Raw genomic sequence first — 22,284 nt, forward strand, 5'->3', positions numbered from 1 at the left:
TTGCTAAAGACTTGAATAATATCCCTCTAGGTGCTGGATATTAATAGCTGAGCAATGTGAAAAATCACTGATTCTGATTTCTGGTTTTGTTTTTTGTTTGTTTGTTTGAGTTTTTTTTGGTGTGGGGTTTTTTTTTTTACAGGCTCCTTTTCTAAGAGATCTTTTTTTATTTCCCAATTTGTTATTTGACTGCTTATCCAATGCTCCTCCAAGCTCATGAATACAAAACCATCAGGGAAAAGACTCATATTAATGTCCTTAAATCAGTGTTGTCATCATATTATTTGCTTGTCACAGAAATTATTACTATTACCAGAGGGCAAAAAAGTGAACACATTTATGTAGGGAAACCATTTTCTGCTTCGTAACCTGCTGCCATGCATTTCTAAGACCTAGATATCTTGCCTGCCTAAATAAGGAAATTGCATGTAGATATGTGTGTTTGTGCATAGCGTTGTGAACCACACGTTGGTAGAATATACGTATTTCTAGACTTTCTTTTTTTGGTTGTCATTCATGTTTTGTGCAAATCAGCTTATTAAGCTTAAAAACATTTTAACCAAGTGTATCTTTCTTCAGCTTCTGCAATAACCATAACTGACACCTGATGTACCCAGTGTGAGATTAGAAGTGCCAGCGTACTAGACAGAGCAACCAACACAACATCAAGGTCTCCCACCAGCTTCAGGCATCTTAGATAGGAGTGTCAACATGCTAGGCTTTCTCAGAAAAATGCAGGAACTTATAGATATCCCAGGTGGAGGTATCACCCTGAGATATCTATCACTGTCACTCTCTGTAAGCACCTATCCCACATAACTGAGAGGTGAAGGACCATCAGGAACCTAGGATCCTAATTTTTAGGGAAGGTGCCTGAAGTTCGTTGGTATCAAGGGCACTGTCACTGTTTTGCAACACCGATTTTCTCAGATCCTTTTTGTGATACACCTTACCAGAAATTCTGAACCTTCTCTTTGAGACTACCTTACCCAATAACATATATCCTGAGACTTTTTTTTTTTCTTTTTTTAAACAAGGCATAGGCTTTTACAGGGTTGTTATATTCTGCTGATTGCCCACAGCACCATCACCTTAAAAAGGAAGCAGTATTATATTATAGCAGCAGTATTATAGCAGCAGTAACGTCTTGGCTAGCTGAGTTTTTCTCCTCTGGAGAACATTCCCAGCAGTTCCCTAGCTATATTTGTACACACTTGTATTTGCATTACATAAGTAACAGGGAAGTCCCATTTAACTGTGCATTATGTTAGAGATGGTTGCAATCCTACAGACAACTCGACTTCTCTAATAGGATTATGAGATGTTACAAATCATAAGGCAGATAAATTCACTAAAAGCTGTCTCATTAAGTCCTGCATGGAAAAAATAGGTTGCTTAAAGAGCAGGGACCAACACAACCACCTATGTTTGTGCCTGAGGAAGCTCACACTTGGGCTGCAGCAGAAAATGGATGCTCGAGCAAACATTGCAGGCTTGGAGAGAAACTGGTAGAATAGTGTGCCTGCATAGAGTGTCTGTCACTCATCTTTAAAAAATGACAGAGATTGAAATGTAGATGATCCTATTTGAACATAGCCTGGCACTGGAAGTGACAGCTACAGATGAATAGTGGAGGATACAGAAAGCTCTCTGCTCTCTGCTTAGGCTATACGCACCCTTAGAAGACTGAGAAATATTACCCCCTTCAGTAAACAGGGTCTGAGCAAAGAGGTCTAGTTTCTCTCCTCACCTCTTAATGAATTGCTTAAACATAATCAGGCTGAGGTTTCATTCTCTGATCTGTGAGATACTGTCTGCACGTCCAAATCTGTATTTGCCCATCTGACCGACCCTCATAAAGTGATCGCACTTCAATATGACATAACTTGCACCTTTCTTTTTCATCTCTCTTTTTTTTTTTATTTTAAAGGAAGTCAGTGAACATATGTTTGCCAGTTAATGAAATACTATGAAGAATATCTTATAATTTGAAACATTTACGCTTACCAGTATTAAAAATGCATCCACAAGAAATTCCAAGTATTAGCTGAAAAAATACATCCGTTTGAATTATTACAGACTGTTAGAACACCTGCATTGCAGTTACATTTAAAATTCAGTTCATATACTAAGCCAAGTTTGTGAGTCATGAATTTCATTGTTTCTCAAGTACATTTGGAACCAGACAAAGGAACGATGGTTTAGGACCCTATCTCCTCAATAATGTTATGATGACTTTTGCTAATATTTCCAATAAAAAACCAAGCCCACTGCTATCATAGATTAATGGAATGAGAAATCAAAATGGCAGTGAAAGTGGATTCAGGAGCAAAAGCTAGGTAGGATGAAGAAAACTGATGTGCAAATGAAAAGGTGTTCAGACAAAACAGAGAAATGAATGACAGTGACTGAAAAGAAGCAGGCTAACAGATTAAAAACAGCTGAAATAGCAACATAGATATTTAAAGCTAGGAAAGCATTTGAAACGGGGAAAAAAATAAAGAAAGGCCTAGCAGCTATCATGCTTCTAGATCCTGTCTTCAGTCCCAAGTGATTAATAAGAAGGTAGAATACCTTTGTGATAGGCAAATACAGAATAGCCTGTTAAACACATGAAAAATTTAACCACACCAGTCTGTGACAATTAGAATTGGCTTAACATGCCCATTTCTAATTATTTATTAGCATATTATTTTCGTCTGGTGTAAGTCCATACTTGAGGCCACCTGGAACTTTCCATTAATACACTCTGTCCTCTTTTTTACCTTTTCTTAACCTGTTTATGATTGTGGACATTAGTCTGAGCACTTTGGCATTCTGTGGGTAGAATGGGTCTGGCTATTACCAAAAACAAAATCTGCACATCCAAGCAGGTGCACAGATTCAGGAGCTAACGCAGCCATGCTGACTGCGAGGGATGGAGACGTGCCACAAAATGGGGATCAATCCCAACTGCTGCGAACAGGAGCTCTCCTTGAGAGTAACGGGAGACTTCTTGAACACTACCAGATGTATTTAGAAAAAAGCAATGTTAAATTTTTTTGCCAGAACTTCTTGGAGGCTAGGATGACATTCAAATTTACTCCACATTTTTTAAAAGTCACATCCACTCCCTTGGTAGAAAAATTGAGAATCTGCGTGACAGAGAAGTACCAATTTGAGGACATCAGCACAGCACGTTAGAGGTGGTTTGAAAAGAAAGTGTTCCAGTGGAGAGAAAAAGTGTTACCACAAGCATTGCAAAGGAGTCCCAACAACGGAAGAACCATAAATAACATTACATCATTCCTGAACCTCAGTCTCTGAAAAGAAGCTTAGAGATGTAATAAGGAATGAATACTATACGCAAATTATGGTACAATCACTGCCATAGGCATTAAGTCTCTTCGCTGACCAACAAAGTGTGTGTGCAAATGCACAAGTTCATGTGCATAAGATCATTAACTTTAGTACCTGGGTTCCTGCAAGACACTATAATAAAACCTTGCAGTCATACACAAGGTGATAAACATTGCAGAAACAGCATATATAAAAGCATATTTGTTCTTATTAGCTCTAGTTTGCTTCATAGTATTTCATTAGAGAGCTGTTCTTTCCAAAAGCTGGAGCTGATCGCTAATTATCCAGCTCAGCGATCACAGTAATGTCCTGAAATGTTAGGAATTGGAAACTTGCTGCCCTTCTACATTTGCCAGGAAGGTCATCCATCTGAAAGCTCAAGAGATATGTTCAGTCACATTTATTTACCTTAATTAAAAATTGTTCACCTCTAAATAAGAAGACACCTTTTGGCTGTCTCAAGCTGAAACCAAAAATCTTGAAACGTTGAAGATCACTGGTCATTTAGAAAAATGTCCTTTGCCTTTCCATTCATATGACCATTTAATTAATTTTGTTCCAGGCTGAAAAAAATGCTTGCATACCCGGGAATTCAGCAGCTCTACCCATCTGCTTTCCATTTTCACCCAGTGTAGGATGCCTCTCACCAACACTTAGAGATGAGGAACCATTGAGGCTGTCCTAGGCTTCGCTGTAAGATGGGAGCTCCTGAGAGACTGAGACATGACAGTTGTCATTTCTGGGTCTCAAACCAGAAGCAACAGGGTGTGTTTATGTAATCTAATGTACGTCCAAAAAAACAGCATCTGAATTTGAGCTAACCTCCTTTTATAGTCAAGAAGGCAGGAATCTCATACTAACACATAAGCACCTAAAACAGGTTAAATGTTGTGGGTTTTTTCCCCTCCCCATTAGCTTAGAGGAAGTCTAGTGTAACTATTTCAGAGATACAGTTTAAAAATTAAACATGCTTACTTTGTTAATAATACTTTCTACCTGACCAAGAAAGCTAGGCAATAGTCAGAGAAGTCATGTGCTAGAAAAAAATTCAAAGACCAGATATTTGTATGGTAAGGTACTATGTCATTTGGATGAACAGAAGTATACTACCAGTTCCAATCCTATTCTACAGAATTTAGCTGAATAATGCTACATTTCAGTTATGCAGTTAATTAAAGTGGTCTCTAAATAAGACCTAAGAGGAGAGAATGTATATTTTTGTGTGGCAAGATAAAGACGAGACCTGTATGCTGTCCGTTATGCATCGTAAAAGACAGGTCACACAATCAATACAGACGAGCAAGAAACTCTGTAAAAACTGCTAAAAGATACTCTGGTCATATCATACCATATTAAAATAGTTCTTATTTAAAAATGAAAACAAAATATATATCAAGAATGCTTTAAAATACCTAGGTATTAAAGTGCAGTAACATGAGAATAGCTATATATTAAGCCATTGTAAAGCATTTGCATGGAAGTTATAGAAGGCTATTAATGAGAATGGGATAGAGGACTGAAATACTAGTGCTGTTTGTCACAGTAACCCACTGTGCAATGCTTCTTGAGAAGTGATGAAAAGCACAGCTCTGATCAATGGTCTAGCAAAGAACTGAGTTGAAATGCAAGGTAACTTTATTGTAGGGGTTGTATATCGTTCATGGCAGTTACAAAGTGAAAAAGCGTGCTTGATTCAGTGATCTTATGGCTGTTACGTGACGTTAGATACAGCCACAACGTATAGGAGGACGATGGGCAGGAATAGAGTTACAATCCCCAGACATGTTAAAAATGAGCGATTCATGGGACAGCATGTTACGTAGTAGGTAAAGACTTGTGGTGAAAATAAATCCCTGTAATCTTCATAAAGAGTTGAAGGTCTTCAGAAAAGTAGTGAAAGAGTTTGAGTGCTTGTATCTTTAGAGGCCGAATTGTATGGTTTCTTAAAATTGGCCCTCTGAAAATGGAGGCATCTAAAAGCACTGGCTGAAATATCTCAAGGCTTAGGTTTCACAGGGCTGATGGGAATCTTTAATTTTATCCCCCCTGTCTGGAAAAAATAATCTTAAGCCAATGAGTTTGAAACAGGAGCCCCACTATTTTTTTTTTTTATTATTACTTCATTTTGTTTTCTCTTTAATCTCAGATCCAAACAGTGAACAAATCCTCTCAAGGAATTGACTTGCCCTTCTACAGGATGAGCAGTGATCACAGTTCTACTGCACCCACAAAAGAGGTTTGAAAAGTCTTAACAGAATAGGACCACACAGAAAAACCCAGAATCAGCGTGAGCAACGGATCCTTCACTCTTAGCAAGTGCTGGCCTTGAGAACATGTATTTATGTAAGTACAATGTAAATAAAAACATCTTTCCTTACCATGGGAAGCAATATGAGAGTAAAGAAGCAGATCTTCCGATTGATGGCCATCTTATCTCTTAATTTTGAACTTTAGTCAAGTTTTGCTTGTTAATGCTATTATTAGGGCTGAAGCACACACTCTCTGCAGATCTTCTTGTTAAGGTCTTCAAATCAAGGCTCAGATCTCTGCAATGAAAGAGGAAAATTATTTTAAATATGAAAAACATTAAGAGAATGAAAAATAAAAGGACAGAAAACAGAGAATGCAACACTTGAACTGTGAGTTGTACATATTAGAGATCAACCATACTTGTCTGGATTGCAGCTCTTATAGATGGTCTTGGATACTTAATTTAAAGCCAAAGAACATGTCTGTATTATCAGTAACTTGTATCATAGAAACTACCGAAACAGGTTCTGTAGCTGCAAAGACCTAAATTGTACCAAAAAAAGAGGTAGAATAGATTATTTTGAACCAGAAAAAGGACCTAACTGTCTGCTTCATTTCTGAAGTCATGATTTGACCTTCACAATTTTCAGCAGTGTCTCAAAAGCACGACTGTCTGGGGGCTTTTAGGAGACTATATGACATGATGATTTACTCCCAGAGATCACTTGTCCAGATAACAAAATCCGTGACCAGAGCTGTTAATAATCTGACAGCTTTCTGAGAACTCGGCAATAGAGCTGCAAAGGAATGAGGTGTACTGTCAGCCTAAAGGTTCATCCATGCCATAAGAAAGCACTGACTTTTATGGACAACAGTGGCATGTATATCTGTGACTTCCTTTGCTTGGTCTCTACCAAGGAGCTAGACAGGTGGTGAGGACATCAACAGAATTGCATACCTGCCTTTAGCTCCATCCCAGCACCTCCTGCCACAACCCACTGTTTAAAAACTCCCACTCGCTCCAAATCATGATGATTCCTCAAACCGTTTTTCATTCAAGAGAACTTCTCTGTCTCAATCTCTGCCTGGATCCAACCCTCATTACCTTTTAAAACACATTCCTGCCTCAGATCTTGATACCTTGGTGACATAGAGGTCTTATCTGATGCCCTACCTACAGTCAGTTTTTTAGCATGGAGATACACTTTCTTAATCATTAGTTTTCTTTCCCCAGTTGTCCCTCACCTGAGATGAATCACTTTGTATTGGGTTTGTGTGGCAAGGTTTTGGTACCAGGGGCTACAGGGGTGTCTTCTGTGAGAAGCTGCTGGAAGCTTCCCCCATGTCCCACAGAGCTGATGCCAGCCGGCTCCAAGATGGACCCGCCGGTGGCCAAGGCTGAGCCCATCAGCGATGGTGGTAGCATCTCCGGGATAACATATTTAAGAAGGAGGAAAAGTTGCTGCACAACAGAAACTGCAGCTGGAATACAGGAGTGACAACATGTGAGAGCAGCAGCCCTGCAGCCCCCCAGGTCAGTGCAGAAGGAGGGGAGGAGATGCTCCAGGTGCCGGAGCAGAGATTCCCCTGCAGCCCGTGGTGATGAAGACCACGGTGAGGCAGGCTGTCCCCCTGCAACCCAGGGAGGTCCACGGGGGAGCAGATCTCCACCTGCAGCCCGGGTAGAGAGAGGACCCCACGCTGGAGTAGGGGGATGCCCGAAGGAGGCTGTGACCCCATGGGAAGCCTGTGCTGGAGCAGGTTTTCTGGCAGGACTTGTGACCCCGTGGGGGACCCACGCTGGAGCAGTCTGTGCCTGAAGGACTGCAGCCCTGGGGAGGAACCCCACAGTGGAGCAGGGGAAGAGTGAGGAGTCCTGCCCCTGAGGAGGAAGGAGCGGCAGAGACAACGTGTGATGAACTGACCACAACCCCCATTCCCTGTCCCCCTGCATTGCTGGAGGGGAGGAGGTGGAGAATTCAGCAGTAAGGTTGAGCCCAGGAAGAAGGGAGGGGTGGGGGGAAGATGTTTTAAGATTATTTTTTTATTTGTCATTATGCTACTTTGATTTGATTGGTAATAAATTAAATTAATTTCCCCAAGTCAAGTCTGTTTTGCCCGTGATGGTAATTGCTGAATGATCTGTCCTCTTGACCCACGAATCTTTCATTGTATTTTCTCTCCCCTGGCCGGCTGAGGAAGGGGAATGATAGAGTGACTTGGTGGGCATCTGGCATCCAACCAAGGTTAACCGCTACACCTCTTCAGTCTATCTCAACCCTACAGACCTAATTCCTCCAAGATAAGCTCTGCCAGATGTCCTTTGCAATATCTATAGTAGTTTAGGTGCAACCTCTCTGCTTAGGATGGTATGAGAGCTTAGCCCCATGGGCATGAGCTGTGCTACACCAGTTTGTCTCAGAGCCAGAGAACTGTCTCTCATCTGTTTTATTTCCAAGTGTAAATGAAGCCTTTGAATGCTGAGGCCCCTTTTAAAATCTTCTTGTCTGATGTAGGTTTCCTACATGCCACCACCTATCACCTCCGTGGGCATAAACACAACTGACATACATCTTCACAACTGGAGAAATGTTTAAACAGATAAGTAAATGTTTGAGAGAAGAAAAGAAAAGGATCATAGATAATAACAACTCAGGTATACAGGACACATAAATAATTAGAGAAAGAATAAAGCAAGGGTATATTGGAAAAACATTTAAAATATCAGAGGGAATGTGAAGAAATATAACAAAGGAGAAAAGACTGAAAAGAAAACAGACCAAAGACAGAAAGTAAATAAAAGAATTACAAAAGCAAATGTAAAAGAACTTTTATGATCAGGGGCAGTCAATTTTTATACTGACTGCAACATGCTGCCAAGACATCAGCATTTACAAATGAGAGAGTCTTTCAATTAAAAAATAAAAAAGGAAAATTAAGCGCACTCTAAATTTTTGTCTTTTCCATCCCAACCCTGACTAAATGGAGAACAATGATTCATAAAATACCCTCTAAACTGATCTGCTCTCTTCCATCCTTACTCGATCAGTCACTCTTGCTCTGCTCTGGTACTAAATTTAATTACTTAACTGTATTTCTGATGGTTTATCAAATAATGAGGGACTGATAAGATCTCAGCTGAGGAGGACAGCAAACATATGTGGTGACATTGAGCAGTGGGTTGGAACAAGAAAGTCATTCCATTAACAGAAGCAACAGAAAACCAGACAGGTGCATTAGCAGACATTGGATTTGAAATTATTTCTTGGTCATTTGGACTCCTGTGTGCAGCCCAGTCCAGGAAGCCCAGAGAGTGGTGTGGAAATTGAATTCTATCTTTGGATTCTGACACTGTAGTACATCAGAAATACGATTTAAATACAATGGAAGGGTGGGAGATGCCTGACTAAGCGGATGCACAGATACCCTGTGAGAAAGGGGTAACCTTTAGAATACACTCTTTCCAATATTTAAAGTCCCAGTTTTACTTTAACATGGCATTCACTGGGTTTGACAAGTGGAGAATGGATGTTTTCTGTTTTATCTTAGTTTCAGAGCAACTTCTAAAGAGGCAACAAGAACATCTGCAAACCATTTCATTGCCTTTCACATTTTGCAGAGAAAGCAAAAGAAGCGTCTTCATTTTTGCCTTCAAGGTAGTCATGGAAACCTGTATCAAAAACTAGGCTGAGGCCTTCATGTCGTCCACAGAGACTCAAGTGTTTATTAGGTAATAACAACTACCAGTTCTGTGAACTTATGCCCCAGACCTGCAGCAGAACCTGTATATATTGGCTAGCAGCTCCTAGCATGTATGATACACATAGGTGCAGAGTCCACTTATTACCGATAAAAGGCTAGTTATCTCACAAACAGGTACTATCAGCTATGTTTTACTAGAAAAATGAACTTTTTAAAAATATGGGCAATGTTTATAAAGCATTTCCATTCAGTACTGGGAAAAGAAATAAATATATGAATATAGGATTTGGAAGGGAAGCTTGAATTATCATATTATCTTCTGATGTCACTGGTAGCCAAATCCTGTAACTTCATTAGTAAATTAGAGACACTGGTGCTTCATGTTATTGTTTTATCTGTATCTGCTACTGTCATTAAAATTAGTTAAGCCAGAATAGCCAATAGCATGGGAGTTGCACCTTTCAGTTACGCATATACAATTCCCCAATATAAAAAAAAACCAAAACAGTTATATCTGGTGAAACAGAAGGGCTGTTGAAGTGTCTGAGAATCTGAAAATCTGTTGATTGTTACTAAAATGGAATGGGCTTCAATTATTTCAAGCATGGCTGAAATACAGGAAGAAAAAAAAAAAAAAGACTTTTTTTTTGGTCAGCTAATGACTTAAGAAAGCAATTCACCACCTATAAAGGTGGATTTATTTGTCCACTGTAGACACTCGCAGTGCCACAGCAGATTCTTCGTGTTACTTAGTGGCGAATCACGGGTACTTCAAAGGCAGGTTGGAAAAGCTCTGGCAAAACACGTTCTGCTGCAAGGGCCCGTTTCTTTCCCCATATCTAAAAAGGGACTGTGGAGTGCTTAGCTCATACATGGACTATGTTACAGAAGCCTAAAGGCTGGTGAGGAGAATTGCACCGTGAGAAGCCCTTAAGTGCCAAGTGCACAGTATGTCAGTAACCAACACAGACAGGTAGTGAGTCCTTTCCAAGTAGGATGTGCCTACTCCTAAAGAGGCATAAAAGAATCACTGCTTAAAAGAATCAAACCTCACCATATCAAGTAATGGGCGGAATTGTCATACAACACCTCAGACAGAGTGTACCCATCTAAGATGATGAATGAAAGAGGTTTTTTAGTTACTTCATAAGGCAGTTATGAGCTGTTCTTGAGGTCTCACCCAAAAGACGGAAACAACCTGATCTGCTAGGCTCCTGGTTATGGTCCTCTGGGACACGTGCCAGTGGTTTGAAAGGAAAGCAATAAATTTCAAAGCTGACCCACAATGGCTTAGACCAGTGATGACCAAATGTGAGTTCATTACTCAAGTAATCTTAATTCAGTGTCTAGTGAGGGCTGCCCGCCACATCCTTCTCCTGCACCATGGTCGAGCTACTACCCAAGTGTGGAAATCTGAAAGCTGCTGACAACATGCAGGATCGATTGAGCTTTTGCAGGCTGAATACTCTACATTGCAGCAAAGTCACCCACTTCATGCACAGTTATCGCAGTACTTCCTAGCAACGTGAAGAATATTTCCTTATGCAGAATAAACATGGGTGGAGAATGATGGGGTGCAAAAGAAAGAAGATGCTGAAGAAAATACTCCAACCGTCACCAGTCAGTCTGGCTCACAGACCACTCCCTTGGCATTTCCAAGTTCTCCCCAGGGAAGGGAACTCCACAGCTGTTTATGGCACAAAGTTTGCTAGATGGACATCTTTGGCTAATATCTGAACAGGTAATTACTCCTTTAGGGTCTCAATACAAGGTGTGAAATCCAGTGCATTTTATTATTTCCCTCCTAAAACTGCCTAAATGTAGTATGCCAGCTTAATAATTTATATTAAAGGGCATGGTGAACCCTCCTCATGTCAACAGAGACACTTGCTAGCAAGAAATAAGCAGAGTTGGGGAAGCAATACTTCAGTGACCTAGGACATGTCACCTAATTTTAGAAACCTAGAAGATGCATACTCACACATGAGCTCAGTGTCAAGTCTCTTTTTATGTAGTCAACAGGAAGAAGGAGACATATGAAGAAAGCAATTTGTCTGACCTATTTTAACTGTCTACTTTAAACTTCTAATGCTCTCTCACGAGTGTAAAGGAATTCTTAACAGCTAGCTCATATGATGATATTTACATTGTGGATATCGAAATTTGGCCAGAATAACCCCACGTCCAGTCTCTTCTGAAGTATACAGATCAGCAATATGAAACCCAAAATAGCAAAGTTTGACCTACTGCAAAGGCTTGAGAAGGAGTTAGACTGTTTAGGGTGTCAATAAGTTGATGCTGAAATATTTAAGCTAACAGAAGAACTAAAAGAAAATTTAACTGAATACCAGACAGCAAGAGCTCTAAAGTTTCCCATAGAATGTAGCCTGTAAAGAGCAATCCTATTAAGGCAAACAAACAGAACAACATCATGGCCTTTTTACAGTCTTTAATATACCACTTATTATTTCCGGAGTTTAAATATTTTGGGTTCTTTTCATTTACTTGCATTAATCTTTGTAAATTCACTGATATTAAAGTATCGGCATGGATCACAGCAGCTGAGAATCTGGCTCTATCTTTCTTTTAAAAACCAAGACGACATTTATTCACTTTGTGTGCTTAACTGGAAAAGTCCTTAGTGTCCTTGTTTCCACTCACCATGTCTGTTGTTAATGACAAAACAGGATTTGAAGTGTAATTACATCAGGAGGTCTAAGAGGTAGATTTTCAGACAGGATTTACTGCTACAAGGGACAAGCCGGCCCTTTTCAGCCGTACATGAATGTCTTGAGGGCCTCAGGCAGAAAAGCCACACCTTTACCTGAAAGAGATGGCAACCAGCAACCTGGATTTTGTCAGAGGATTGTCCAAAACTGTGGTGGGTTGACCCTGGCTGGAGGCCAGGTGCCCACCAAAGCCGTTCTATCACTCCCCTCCCCGAGCTGGACAGGGGAGAGAAAATATAACGAAAGGCTCCTGGGTCGAGATAAGGACAGGGAGAGATCACTCACCAATTACTGTCAGAGGCAAAACAGACTCGACTTGGGGAAAATTAATTAAATTTGTTACCAAACAAATCAGAGAAGGATAATGAGAAATAAACCCAAATATTAAAACCACCTTCCCCCACTCCTGATTTTCTCCACCTCCTCCCCCAGCAGCACAGGGGAACAGGGAATGGGGTTGGGGTCAGTTCATCACACTTTGTCTCTGCTGCTCCTTCCTCCTCAGGGGCAGGACTCCTCACTCTTCCCCTGCTCCACTGTGGGTTCTTCCCCCGGGCTGCAGTCCTTCAGGCACAGACTGCTCCAGTGCAGGCTTTCCCATGGAGTCATGGCCATTTTGGGGGGCATCCCCCTGCTCCAGCATGGGTTCCTCTCTCCCCAGGCTGCAGGTGGAGATCTGCTCCCCCGTGGACCTCCCTGGGCTGCAGGGGGACAGCCTGCCTCACCGTGGTCTTCCCCACGGGCTGCAGGGGAATCTCTGCTCCGGCGCCTGGAGCATCTCCTCCCCTCCTTCTGCACTGACCTGGGGGTCTGCAGGGCTGGTTCATCTGCAGGGCTGTTTCTCTCACTTGTTCTCACTCCTCTCGCTGGCTGCAGTTGCACAGCTTTTTTTTTTTCCCTTCTTAAATTTGTTCTCCCAGAGGCGTTACCACTATCGCTGATGGGCTCAGCCTTGGCCAGCGGTGGGTCCGTCTTGGAGCCGGCTGGTATTGGCTCTATCAGACATAGAGGAAGCTTCTAGCAGCTTCTCAGAGAAGCCACCCCTGTAGCCCCCCGCTACTAAAACCTTGCCATACAAGCCCAATACAAGAAGGAAGGATGCAGTCTGTAGGACATCCAGCCTTTGTTCGAACACATGAACTGATGTGGGGTCATGTGCTGCAAAATGTCCAGTAATGACATATGTAATCAGGTAGTCTCTTCTAATACCCAGTGTTTTCACCGTTCAGGAAAATTGTTGCTTTTGACTTCAGGCAATAAAATTTTTAAAAGGAGCTCACACAGGGCTAGCAGTAATTTTGCATGGAAATAGTTGAAAGAAATATATTCAACTTGCTGACTGGCTTAGGCATTTCAATGTTAAAGAATAACCAAGTATGTCAGCAATATTCAGTCCTTTTCCCGTCTGGAGGAATAGGTTTTTTGTTGTTTCTTTTTTTCCTTGCATAGCATGCAGAAAACACCTATGAATTTTACTAGAATTCCCTTTTTTAAAATGAGGATAGAGGTGTGATTACAAAAATAAGAAATGGTAAATTGCAGATGGTGTGACTCCCATATGCAAATGAGAGTCCAGGTGTTTGAATATTTCTGCGTGAAGTAGGATTATCAATTTTCCTGACTTCCGTGAGGACTTGTGTAGGAAAGAAATCAGAGCAATGTGGTTTTGCAAGAAGAGTAACTGATAAGGGGGATTCACAGAATTGGGCACTGGCACTGGCACTGGAGATTGTCTAGTCCAACTCCCCTGCTCAAAGCTGGGTTAGCTAGAGCAGGTAACTTAGGTTATTGAAAACCCATTTCCAATCAGGTTCTGAATATCTCCACATGTTGAGACTCCACAACTTCCTTGCACAACCTGTTCTACACAACTTGACCATTGTAACAATAAAAGAGTGTTTTCTTATCTTGAAGTTGAATTACCTATATATTAATTTGTGCTTTTTCCCCCTTGTCCTGTTGCTGGTCACCACTGAGAAGACCCTGGCTCCATGTCCTTTACACTCTCCCATCAGATATTTCTACCCATTGGTAAGTTCTCCCCAAATCTTCCATTCTCTAAGCTAAACAGCCCCAGCTCTTTCAGTCTCTCCTTGTAACTCCTTAATCATCTTTGTGGCTCTTCGCAGGGCTCGCTGCAGTGTGTTCATGTCTCTCTCATACTCAGCAGCCCAGCGCCGGACCCAGCACTCCAGATGTGTCTCACCAGGGTTGAGACATGCTGCCAACGCTTTCCCTCATGCAGCGGATGATGCTTTTGGCCACCTTTGCCACAAGGACACATTACTGGCTAAGGATCCACTTCATGTCTACCAGGATCCTTAGGTCCTTCTCTGCAAAACTGCTTTCCAGCCAGCTAATCCCCAGCCTGTCTATGTGCATAGGATTATTCCTCTCTAGGTGCAGGGCTTTGCATTTCTCTTTCTTGAACTTCATGCAGTTCCTCTCTGCCTATTTCTCCAGCCTGTCTAGTTCCCTCTGAATAACAGAACAACCAACCCCTTGTTCAATCAGCCACTCCTCCCAAATCCTGAACGTGCACTCTGCCCCATCATCCTGGTCATTAAAGAAACCATTAAACAGCTTTGGTCACATCCAAATGTTAGACCTTTATAGTTCAGCCCAGCCTACCCAGGCTCTTTTTACAGTCAATGGAGGTAAGTATACTCAGGGAGCAATTTTTATACCTGAATGCTAGATGCCTGATTTTGGACAAAGTGAGTTACTGCTTTGAAAGAGGTTTTTTTTTGCTCTGCTTACTCAGGCTGATGAGGGCAAACAAAGAAAATTCCATCTCCAAGGTTTAAGACACCAAAGCAGTAATGGCAAGCACAACAGAGCACTGACTTCCATCTATGTCATGGCCTTTTCTTACTTTCAGTACTATCTTCATTCCTTTTATTAACACAGCCTAATAACTTCTGTGTATGTTTTACTTCAGCTGGCACTGATTGTAATTTTGGTGGAGTGTTTTTTTCTTTTCCTTTGAGTGGTTTCAATTAAATTGAAATTCCCTGAAGATGTAAGAGTATTTTAATTTGTCCTTGCAAAGTACACTCCTTATCATTTCTGTATAACCTGACAGCTCTTGTATTTCCTAGCCCTCTAGCTTTATAGAATTTTCCTAACATTTCAAAAATTTCTCTCAAAACTATTCTAGAACAGATTTTAAAAGTGTTGTACAGCCAATTCAAGGATATAACAAGTCACAATTTCTGAAGATCTGATTCATTTCTTGATCATCTGCAAATTTGGCTAATTTATTGTTCACTTTCAGACCTTACATGAGATTAGGGTAGCATGGCTTGTTGTGGCACTCGCTATTACTTTTAAGAAAGAATCATAAATTCCTGCTGCTTTGTTTTCTCTTTTTATAGGGGTCAGACAAAAGATAAATTTTTTACAGCTCACAAACTTACTATGTTGCAGCTGATATGCAGTAAGTATATATGTCCCTCTTGGTTCACATCAAATTCACAGACGTACAATTTAGTTTTGGGTTAGTTTTGTCAGTAAGCTTAAGTTTCATTGCGCTGTATTCACCATAGGCAAAGAGAACACACAAGAAGTTACCATAGGCCAGCATACGTGTGGAAACCTGTTAAATTAACGTAAATCAGTCATGTTTGAGCCACTCAGCTCTTCTGAGCTCAGCTGATGCCTGCTTTCCTTCAAGGTAGAATCTTTCTTCAGTAAGGACGTTATAAAAAAATTTTGAAAATCCAAGTCCACTATATCCCATCCATTCATATGTGTGATCATAAAGCACAACCTTTCTTGAGTTTTGAAAGTTTATGCACTTCTGGGACATAGTGTATAAAACTAACCAACACTTGATTTTTCAAACAAACTCCAGTTAAAATGCCTGGCTTTTATAAGTAATAAAAATTTTCACGACATAACAGTTCTTGTCCTTCATATTATGTTTCTTCACCCATACAGGTATGATAAAACACTGAAGGTTACTGACATCTAAAGGATTGTTCTGGTTTTCTGAGTATTTTGACATTATAATGACTTTGGAAGTCTGTTTGTTGGATCTGTTGCTTCAGGCTCTCTGAAAATTCAGATGGACATGAGCAGATCATTCATCTACAGGTCAAGATTTTCTAGTTTATCTTTGCAAATACAGCAGCTATAGACTTATGATAGCAGAGACTATGGAATACAGTTCATAACTCCCTGTGCACAGGATTGCTATTCTTGGCAGATTTCCTATATAACATCACCCATAAAATTCATCCAGCAATTCTTGCCTTGATTAGCATTATTTTCCCTATTGTATTATCGATCAGATTTATTGTGCCCTTATGTTGTTAACGTCCCCACAGACTTGGTGAAACGGCATGACTTCTTTAACTAAAGACCATGGATACTCAGTTGCAGGGAAATATTTATAAACTACCACACATTTAAGAAGCATTAGTAGGCAAAGTAAAAAATGATATGAGAAGTTTTTATCTTCACAGGCAGGTCAATTACCCTTTTGAAGCATCTGTGATGTATGTGCTACTTCATAGCTAATATGCAACTAATATGGGATCATAAAGGTAACTACATGCTGCTCCATTCCAGCAGAGCTTTAAGTGCTGCTTGGCAAGGTCCTTCAAAATCATTACTCCACAACCAGTAAAATGTGTTCTCTACCTGCCATATCCAAGTTTTATAAGAGCTATTGATTACTTTGCTTTCCTTGACTGTTGGTCTGCATTTCCTGCCCTGGCTATAGCTGTAACTGTTGTTTACAGAGGAGCTCGTAAGGACGCTGTTACCTATGCATTGCCATCGCTCTCTGCATTGAGCCGATCTGGCTTGATATATCTCTGCTCAATGGCATCACTGTTGAGCAGACATCTGTCACAGCCGGAGGAAAGAGTAAGAGCAGAGAAATACAGCTCTGGACCAGAGCACTTTATTCCCATTGTATCTGAAGATCGTCTCAAGTGCAGTACTTGTACAGTACCTTCAAACCTACTCCTTAACTGAAAAATAATATATTTAGTGGAGTGTGATGACACTCTTAACACCCTTAATTAGCTCTGTTGATGTACTGAACTGATTATCTTGAGGTAAAGCTGTCATTATGAAGCTATTGTTGCTCCCCAGACCCAAGCTAGCCCTGTGCAAGGTGCTGCATGCTCTCAGCTGTGAGGAAATACCAGGGGTATCTTAGAGAAGGCATTCCACTATTTAGTACAGGCACTCTCCAGAGGAGTAGCCCTGCAGCTTCTGGTGGCCCATGGGCAAGACACGGTCTCTGAACTTCAGCAAGAGCACGTCAACCTCATATTGTCTCTGGAAAACAAGTTGCGCTGGTTTTGGCTGGGGTAGAGTTAATTTTCTTCATAGTAGCTAGTATGGGGCTGTGGTTTGGATTTGTGCTGGAAACAGTGCTGATAACCCAGGGATGTTTTTGTTCCTGCTGAGCAGGGCTTACCCAGAGCCAAGGGCTTCTCTGCTTCTCCCCCCACCCCACCAGTGAGCAGGCTGGGGGGGCACAAGGGGTCACAGCCAGGACAGCTGACCCCGACTGACCCAAGGGATATCCCAGACCATAGGACATCATGCTCAGCAGATAAAGCTGGGGGAAGAAGAAGAAGGAAGGGGGCACGTTGGGAGTGATGGTGTTTGTCTTCCCCAGTCCCTGTTCGGCGTGCTGGAGCCCTGCTGTCCTGGAGATGCTGAACTCCTGCCTACCCGTGGGGAGTGGGGAATGAGTTCCTTGGTTTGCTTTGCTTGTGCACATGGCTTTTGCTTTACCTATTAAACTGTCTTTATCTCAACCCATGAGTTTTCTCACTTTTACTCTTCTGATTCTCTCCCCCATCCCACTGTGGGGGGAGTGAGTGAGAGGCTGCACGGTGCTTAGTTGCCAGCTGGGGTTAAACTACAACACAAGTCTACCCTTCCCATCTGAAAGCAGAACTAAAGTAATAAAATATGCAATGAAAAGGAGTTATCTGTTGCTTCGGAAGGTGGTAAATACAATGAGCAATTGCCTGATGCCAAATTAATGAATATGTGACATTCATGTACAATAAAGTCTGATAAAACCTTGGCATTGACAGAAGGATGCTTGGAAGCATGGAGAAATTGCCAAGATGTTCGGATAGGATGACCAAATGATCTTTCTTTGCTTTATTTGTACAATTCCTTGTTATTTTCCAACGCAAATGGCCTAGCCATTCTAACAGCATGTACTTCATTGAGCACTTGAACTTGGCAATCTATGGTGATGTCCCAGTTGAACAACCATTGGCTTCCTCCACCCTTCTAAACACCAACATACAAAGCTTTCATGGGCCAAAGTTCAGCCCATCTTGATGAAAAAAAGAACAGATATAATATGTTTCCTGTTTCCTTGCTTGGTAGGAAAAGCATTCCCCTACTGTTGTGATTCCTCAAGTGCATATTGTTCAGTTCTCAGGGAAATGTATCCCAGAACAGGTCTGGAAATACAACCCTGTCTTTTCTGTCTTTAGAGATAGAAATAATTATTTTTTTTGGACAGTTTCATGCACTAAAAGATAAGGTTAAGCAACTGCATAAGCACTAGCAAGTCACGTAATTCCTGTTTTGGCCCCCACATTTCCTACCGTCCTCCTTTTCTATTGCACCTCAAACAGCCTAAGTTCGCCCAGCTGTATCCCATGTTGTGGTTAATGAACTCATTACATTCGGACAGTATTAGGACCTTCCACAGCACTTGTTCTTGCAACACCAAGGATGGTATTCATGTCACAAATTTGGCTGTCTAAAAGTGGAACATCTATATCCAAGCTAGTTTCCCTCAGGTCCCTTCCTAGCAAACAGAAGATGAGCAGCACATGGGTTTGCTTTGCTCTGCAACAATGTGCTACTCATCTTGGCAAACAGAGAGCTAATAAAGCAGAAAACCAGTCTGATTAGCTTAGAAGAGTCTGTGTTGAGTAGGGACAGCCCTGAGCATAGCAGAAGTATAAACAAAGGAGGAAGAAAAGCAATTGAAATTAAAGTCAGTGTTGGAACAAGAATACATTAAGCTGGGAATTACAAGAAAGCTTCAGACCATCTTCAGAAAGAGGCCCTGGAAGCACTTTCCAGAAAGAGGAGCATAGTCAAAAGAGCTTAGAATTTAAAGTAGACTCTATATAATGTGAACATTTTGTAAACTGCTTTCTCTGACCTGTGGATTATTGCAGTGCTAATAGACGTAGATTCCCAATCACACGGCCTCCGACTCAGAGCTGGCTCCCGTCCAGCCACCTTAAAGCACGGAATGAACTCGTGTCTCAGGAGAAAACAGCAATGAGAAAACTGCAACGTGTTCTTGGCCTTTCCTGCTCCCAGTTATCTAGAGGCAGCGAAGGTTGCGGAGCTTTTCTTGGTAGTGGGTGATGAGGGTGATTGTAGCTTAGACACGTGGACAGACAGGAGGAGCTCAAGCCTCAGTAGAAAAGTTCCTACTCACAAAAGGCGGTCCAAGTCTCCTTCCTTTGGTCTGACATAGAAAATAATGAGTCTAGAGAAAATGCTATGGGATTCTTCTTTTTTTTCTGTTTCAGCAGGTGACAAGGACACATCAGATCACACAACAATGAGAACGTTGCAGGTAATCCCAACACTTTCGGCCCTTTCTCTCAGTCTCTAGATAGTTTCCCTTTTGAAAAAGCTGGAATTCCTAATAACTTGGGTAGAATTGCAAAATTATTCCACACTATAAAACTGATTTCCCAAGCCATGGTTCAGAGCACTTATGATGTCTTAGTGGAGGTCACACTTCAGAGTGTCCAGTGCCTTAAAAAGGTGTGAATACACATGACTTACAGCAGTGAAGATTCTTATGGGGATTACTTTTTAAAAACTAAAACCTGGATAACGTAAATATTCAGCTTAATTCAGCACACCACTGCTTCACTATTATTCTGAATAAAGCAGCACTACCACTTCTAGAAAAAAAGTAAATATAAATGAATGGAAGTGGTTCATTCCCACGTAATCATCTTCTCAGCCTGTGATTAAAACTGATGATTACTATATTCATCTTCCTGACCTGCTCATGGATTTCTATATGACAATTCTAGAAGATAAGTTGACCCTGTAGTGTCCTATAAAGTGGCAGAATATGGCCCTAAGTGAATACCTGGGAAGATCTGAACAATGCAGGATCAAAAGAGTTTAATATAAACATACATACAAACATAAACATACAGGTACATGAAAAATTTGTTGGCTGAGATATGATACGTTCTCTTCTTTTATTAATTCAAGAGGTGTCAAAAAACAAACAAAAAACCCCACCAAAACAAAACTAGACGAGATCAGTCGTATGTGTTATAGCATTGCTTTTACTTCTGTGGAACTCCAATTTACTATGGCAGAATTCTTCTTATATGCAGAAGCTGTGTGAAGAGGAGTTAATGGGATCTATAAAAGTGGGTTATTTTGCTATATTGAATGTGGCTGTTTATGTAAAACCTGAACACCCTGATTATGGATCTAAAGACATGTGATGATGAAGTTTATTGATAGGATGGTCATCAGATCAGATACAACTGAACTTGGTATGATTCACATTTTCCTTTAGAAATCATGTGGAACTGGACTATCCCATGTAGCCCAGAAGACAACTAAAATGTTATTCCTTTCCATTGGATAGCTTTGACATTTTATTGTCATGCATGCCCGTAAAACCTAGGAAATAAGGATGTAAATTCAATCAGGCTGAAATCCCCCTCTTCTCCAAAAAGCCCACTGCTTAGTTTTAAGTAGGTTCACTCATGTTTCAAAGACACAGTGGAAATGCCTCTTTCCCATGGGTGGTCTTTCAGGGCTTTGGGTGAGAGTCATTTCATTAAAATGTATACCTCTAAACCAGAGCTCATTTCCACAGATTCCTTGTTAGTCACTAAGACACAGCCAGTACAGCCAGCAGAGTTCAGAGCACAAGTCAGATCATCCCAAATTATGTATCTCAAAGCATCAGATGAATTGTGCCTTATTTCTCTATATTTTCTATCAGGAAGGAGGGAGGGAGGGAGCAAGGGAAAGGAAGAGAGATTTGAGACAGGCACACAGCATGAAAAATTTCAGCCCAAACAGTAAAAGTGTGCCAAAGCTACACTCAGTTGATTAATAGCATCTTATATTGGGCAGCAAATTAAGGTCAGATAAGGTGAAGTGTTCAGTAAGAGAAGTTTTTTCTTCTTGCTCCAACCTCCTCCCTTTACTTTCCTCGCATAAGATCAAGTCTAAATTTTGTTCAGGTCTTCATTTGCACCCACTTTGGGTTTAATATGTAATTTAAGCTCAGCAGAAATGGCACCAAAGAAATGTCTTGAGAAGCAGGTGGAACAGTCATGCAAAGCAAAGATTATTTAGGTTAGTTGCTCAAAACCCAAACTAAGTAAAATCTGTGGCCTTAAAGTGTTGGTATGGTTCTGCCACGTTGATCATCCTCATGTGCCTGTCAAGCACTTTGGGGATAAAACTTTGACCCTTTGGAAACTTATTAGGTCAAAGGATTTTGGCCAAAGGTTTTACAATTTCGCTGTAGTATAAAACAGCAGTTCTCCATTATTCCTTTATTCCCCTATTTCCTTGTATGCTCTGCGGAGAGGATTTCTTCTAAGCTCTTAAAATAACTACAGTAATGTTGCTGTAGGCAGGCACAGCTTCACAGGTTGGTTTCTCACAGAAACACAGTACCTGCCCGTCCCAGTCAGTGTTTGACAAAAACGTTTTAAAAAGAAAAGCAACGTAAGAAACAGAAAGCTTTATTGATCTCCAGCACTGGGAGATCCACTCCAGCAGCCTCCGAAGGATGCAATTTATTAAGATGAGAAATAAAGATGTCCCAAAGCCCTCGTTTCTGCAGGCTGCATTATTAATGACCCTCATGCCTGCAGATGGCAGAGAGCTATATGCAAGTAGCCTTCTTGGGTTTTCCGATCCCCAGTAAGGTAGAGAATTAATGGTGGACCAGGACAACAAACTAAAGGAGAGACCACCAGTGGTATGTGAGAGTCAGCTAGCAAAACACAGACCAAAGTTTCATGGTTCGTCTGTGCTTTGGCTAATAGCCTGATAACCTCTAAGACATCCTTGCTTTTAAACATGAAAGTGATCTTAGGAACTAAGTAGTGGTAGCACAGAATAACTCTGAGTTGCTTTTACACCTATTTTCTGGCTCAGCCCAGACTAGTGAACTGGAATGTCAGGGACTTTTGATGCTGTCCCCTGGGAGTGTATTCTACAGCAAAGACCAGCATTTCATTTGAGGCAC

This window comes from Buteo buteo, chromosome 2 (genome assembly GCF_964188355.1).
Source record: "Buteo buteo chromosome 2, bButBut1.hap1.1, whole genome shotgun sequence".
In the NCBI taxonomy this organism is placed as follows: Eukaryota; Metazoa; Chordata; class Aves; order Accipitriformes; family Accipitridae; genus Buteo; species Buteo buteo.